This window comes from Micromys minutus (genome assembly GCF_963924665.1).
Source record: "Micromys minutus genome assembly, chromosome: 7".
Lineage (NCBI taxonomy): Eukaryota > Metazoa > Chordata > Mammalia > Rodentia > Muridae > Micromys > Micromys minutus.
The window spans coordinates 31,562,677-31,568,788 of NC_137976.1; positions in this window are offsets into that span (position 1 = coordinate 31,562,677).

Consider the following 6,112-nt stretch of genomic DNA (forward strand, 5'->3'; position numbering starts at 1 on the left):
CTGCCACTAGACAACCCTCTGTGAGTATCTACTCTATGTGTCTCCTATCAGTGTTCTACAAATATCATCTTTATTCAATGCAGCATTTCATGCCCCTTTCACCTAGCCTTAGATTGTCCTATGGTGGTGGCAGAGCACCCTGAGAATTCATAAAGGCTTTTAATAGCCACATTTGAATCAAGTTTATTTTGATTCCACTATTAAAACTGACAGCCTAACTCACAATCAATATTGAGGACATAGACCAAGGAAAATTTAGCGTACTGGTCTTTAATGTAATAAGCCATTCATGTTTTCACATTTTGTCTACTTGTTTTAGGTCTATTGACCCACCTACACTGACATTTTAATAGTTTTTGAATAAAACCAAAGCAACTTCTGCACTAGAACCTAACTGTTACTTCCATCATTAATGTTCTTTGCTCCATAACTAATATAGAGCTCAGACACTTCCATCAAGTTTGTGTTCTAAGTCCACTTTTCGTAAAAGTCTTTCTACTCACATTTAATAAGATTCCCACAATGTCACTCATTTCCTTTCTCTATTGCATTTATATATTATTGAGTTTCTTTGTTGTGGTTGATTTTTGTAAATTATTCTGTTCCTATGTTTGTGGTTTCTTTTTCAGTTCTGCTTCCTTCATTAAACTATAATCTTTTTTGGTATTTTATCTATTGATATCTCTCAAACCATAAATAGAATTCTTGAAGGATCCTAGGGATAAATATATGTCAGGTATGTCTACAAATCCAATTTATGCTTTTGAGACTTAAATATAAAAATGCATATTCTGTATGAGCATCACTAATGCAAAAAAGTAAGAAATTGAGTACAAAACACACTGTCATGAAATAAGAGCTTGGTTTAGAATCTGCTACATCACTCAGTACAGGTAGCCTTTGTGCTAGAAAGGATCACAACAGGTTCAAACCCAGAAGGTGAAGGCAAAAGAGATCTTGTTATCTAACCTCTTTATTCTCTTAATGAATGCAATTAAGCCAAGGAAGTTAAATGTACTGAAGAGTACAAAAAAAAAAAAAAAAAAAAAAAAAAAAAGTCAGCTAGTATCGAAGCTAGGCTTATAGCCCAGTTTTCTAATTACCAATGCTATTTACCCCCACTTTCTCAACTTAACAAAAATCACTTCTCAGGCAAAATTTATAACAAACAATAGTGAAAGAAAAGATTCGCAATGTCGTTGAGTAATTAAAAACAAAGGACTTGGAAAATTAAACTTGCAGTTTCTAATTTCAGTAAATTGTAATTCAATAGGCAGATATATTTGCTCCTCCAGAAGAGAACATAAAAATGTCATTTTACTTATCAGGGTTTAAAGCTATACTAGAGGAAGAGAATGCCCTACTGAATGCAAATTTATAAGCTTATTGTGCTAAATGTTTGGCCTTCACCAGTATGGAAAAATTATTTTTAGCATGGACACAGCAAAATATATACAAGGAAGGGGAGATTATTAGCAACTGAGAGAAGAATTAATCAACTAATGATTCACAGGGAGAAGCAGCTTTCACTACAAGGGAATTTCTCTTCTATCTGCTTTGACATTGAATAGTTTCAAAGAACTTTGTTTTTGTATTCTTTTTTAAAGATTTATTTGCTTATTATATATAAGTACACTATAACAGTCTCCAGACACACCAAAAGAAGGCATCAGATCTCATTACAGGTGGTTGTGAGCCACCATGTGATTTCTGGGATTTGAACTCAGGACCTCTGGAAGAGTAATCAGAGTTTTTACCACTGAGCCATCTCTCCAGCCCCCTTGTGTTCTATTTAAATACATGGAAAATAATTTATCTGAGAAAAATGTTCCTAATAGTTGTGGCCATGTTTCTACAGACTGAATTATAGAAGTAACGAGTAATGCTCCCACAGAGCTTTATAGAATGAGACTCTGAACCAGGGTTTTATATTACTGCTGTCCTTTACTAACAACAAAGTAATGTGAGCCTCCCTTGTTGCTGCAGTTCATAGGAATGGGAGGTTGATAATGTTGTGGTAGAGTTTATACCTTTCACTCCCAGGCATATTATACTTCATGTCCTGTAACTTCTGTCTCCATTTCAATGCCATAGCTGCTCGAGATGTATTTCTATCTGAACAAGATGGAATGACTTATCCACCCTGAAAACTTTATGCATTTGTAACCATTAAGGTCCATTTATTCAATCCCTTTACACTGGTAATGAATTAGTTATTAGGTTTTCTGTATGAATTTCTGAGACGGAAAGTTCATAAAACTAATCACTGGAAGGTTAATGTTTATGTAGTTTTAAAATGTAGAATCTAGGCAGACAATTTAATTCCATACTCAGCATTAATTAAGGAAATGTTCTACTCAGCAGCCATGTACCTCTGTTCCTTAAATTAAAATTAGAATTTCAGCATTATCTGAAATTCTTCTCATGCCAACAGTTAATTACATTATCATTAATCTGATGTATAAAGCTTAAGCTTATTTATTATAGTACAAAAACAAGAATTCTTTTAACTGTTATCAGTTTATTTCTATGTCCAAATAAACCATCCTATTTATTTTATGTAATTTTGTTATATAACCGATATGATAAAATTCTTTCCCTCTTTATTTCAACAGTCTGGTAAAATGTCTCTGTGAATAAGGAAATATTTTATGACACTTATTCTCTAAATTTTTAAAGCTAACATGATGCTTCTCTTTTCAATGATACACATTTATATTTGAAGTTTTTTGTATTACAGCTACTTCAGTGCTTCTTTAAATGAGAAAAAAAACTAGTGTGTGATGTATTTCTATCAGCAAAAGTTCCCATTCAATGTAGAACACTTTAATTAAAGAAAGAAGTAAATCTGATGCTCAATTTGTTAACTAGAAATTTCATTAATTTTATGACTGTATTCATGAAGTACCTATAACTACTGCAATTGGAATTGAATGAATTTTATATCCTACAAATAAAAATAAGTTTCTATACAAAGGGGAAAAAATGCAGTAACTTATGTCACCAAAACATGCTTTGTTTGTTTCTTTGTTTACTGCTGTCCTAGTGTTTTGTGGTTCATTTTGTTTGGTATGTGTGTGTATGTGTGTGTATGTGTGTGTGTGTGTGTGTGTGTGTGTGTGTGTGTGTGGTGTTTGTGTTGTGTGTGTAAGAGAGACAGAGAGAGAGGATGTGTGTGTGTATTTGTGTTTGTGAGAGAGACAGAGAGACACAGAGAGAGAATGTGTGTGTGTGTGTTTGTGTGTCAGAGACAGAGAGACAGAGAGAAAATAAGTGTGTGTGTGTTTGTGTGTCAGAGACAGAGAGACAGAGAGAAAATAAGTGTGTGTGTGTGTGTGTGTGTGTGTATGCATCCACATGCATGTGTTGTAGCACAAACTAGGCTTGAGTTTATGATCCTCATGCTCTAAGCTCCCAAATACCAGTATTAGAGGTATAGACAAGCACACTTAATGTGGTACTTTAAATAAAATGGTTCCTATCATCCCATAAGAAACTACACTGTTAGGAGGAGCAGACTTGTTAGAGTAGGGGTGACCGTGTTGGAGGAATTATGTCATCCAGGGTGGGCTCTGAATTTTCAAATGCTTAAGCCAGGCCTAATATCAGTCTTTCTTCCTGCTGCCTACAGATCCAGATGTAGAACTCTAAGCTGTATCTCTAATACTGTGTCTGCCTGTGAGCCACCCTGCTTACTAACCTGACAATAGTAAACTAACTCTCTGATTTGTAAGTCATCCCCAATTAACTAGGGATCTCATTAACTTCATGACTGTATTCATAAGGTACCTATAACTACCTCTTCCTTTGTAAGAGTTGTTAGTGTCATGGTATCTCTTCATAGTAATGAAAACTCTAAGACACTCAACTAACATGAAAACTTTTGAAGTTATTAATAATTCTCCAGTAACAGAGTAGTTACATGGTAGGTAGATAGGTAGGTAAGTAGATAGATATGTAGATAGATAGGTAGATAGATAGATAGATAGATAGATAGATAGATAGATAGATAGATAGATAGATGATTGATGCATAGATGCATAGATACATAGATATATAGATACATAAAGCAGATAGATGCAAGGAATCTATAAAATATTTCAATTTACTCTAATATTACTTTTATTTCACTATAACAAAAAGCTTGACAGAGCAACATTAGACAGAAAAGATTCTGCTCCAAATAGTTCCACCAATGGTCAAGGAACAGGAAAGCAGAGGAGCACAGACCATGGCGGAAGACTGAGTTGTCAGAGGCTGTTGACCTCATAGCGGATGAGAAAGAGAAAAGAAAGGTGGCCAACCATAACTTTAAAATTCTCAGAACCTCACCAACATACCACTACACACTGAAGAACAAGCAATCAAAACACAAACCCATGGGAGACCTTCTAGGTTCAAACTATAATACTTCCAAGCTTCAAGCATGATCAAATTATGCCAAGAACAAAAGTCTAAATTATGATAAAATTCAAATGATAGACATTCTTCGTCGCCATACTGTCTCCTTGGCTACTTAGTGAAAAGATCTCCTTTATGCAGAAACAGTTCACCATTCAAATAATACATTCCTGGTCTGCCTAACATCATTATTTTTAAAAGGTTAACAGAAAAAAAACAAAAAAACAATCTTTTCTTTAAGTGCTCCAGAAGATAAACACAACAATGAAAATACACATATTGATATAACAAAGTCAACTCGTTTTCTGCCTCTAAACCATACTAGAACTCTGCAAAATGAAAAAGTGCAGAAGCAGAAGTTCCGACTGTGATTTCTCTGTCTTTGTCTATCTGTCATCTGGAATTGAAAATGCTGAGATGAGACCTTGCTAACCAGAAACATGGAGACATTCCCATTACTAAAGGACGGTAACCAAAAAAGTCAACAAACTTGGGTCATCTTGTCAACTCTGCCTTGAGGCATATCACATGAAATGTGATTTATTCTTTAAATTAAATAATAATCTCACTAGAAAACAACACTATAAAAATAGACAGAAACTATGCCCTGTAAAACCTCCATATTTCTTGCTGCCAAATACAAGAATGTACACAAAGAGAATAGAAACCTGTAAGAATTTAAAGTAGTTATACATTTCTCTAGAAATAAAAAAAAATCAGAAGGGAAATAAAGAAAATCAGTTAGACAAAAAGTTTTAATGGGACAGTAATAATCTTCAGAACAATGAGCCTACCCTAAAGGTGGAAGCCCTGCTATTTAGAATCTTATTTAGGATCTTAAGGATAACAGGGAGTTAACAAATGTTCCAGAATATTTATAGCTTGACGAAACCAAGATTTGTAGCTTGCAGTGCTGGGGGAGGGGGAATAAGCCACTAACTAATAAAGCATTTTAATCAAAAATACATTTATTTTTTACACAGTAAATTCTGATTATGGTTTCCTTCTCCCCCTGACCCTGACTTCTCCCACGTCCCTCCCCACCCATACAAATCTATACCTTATCTTTCTCTAAGAAAATTTAAAAAAAAAAAAAAACAAACAAACAAAAAAGCAAACAAAGGACCAACCACAGAGCACGAGACAAACATCAAAGCAGAGAAACACACATTTCATACATGACAGAAATACTCCAAAAACAGAAAACAGGAAACTATAATATACACATAACAGGCTTGTAAGATAAAAATAAGTGAATAAATGAATAAAATAATTCCTGGCAAAGCAATATGAGATGAAGAACCTCCAAAAATGTCATTGAATTTGTTTTGTGGAACAACAGTAACAACTAACCTGGACTACTCAGAGCTCCGAGAGCCTAAGCAGCCAACCAAAGAGCATACATGGATTGGTCCATGATCCCTAGTGCATATGTAGCAGAGGGCTGCCTTGTCTGCCCTCAAGGGAAGAGGATACACCTAATCTTGTAGAGACTTGATGCCCCAGAGTTAGGGAAAGTGGGGTGTTGAGGGGGGAAAATTACCCTCTCAGAGGCAAAGGAGAGGGGAATAAGACAAAGAAATCTGGGGGTGGGGAGCCAGAAATGGGGCCAACATTTAAAATGTAAATAAATATAATAATTTAATAAAAACCATCTTAAATTTGTTTTGTGTTTGCCATCTCCTGGGTTATGTTCTGAAGAGTATATCCA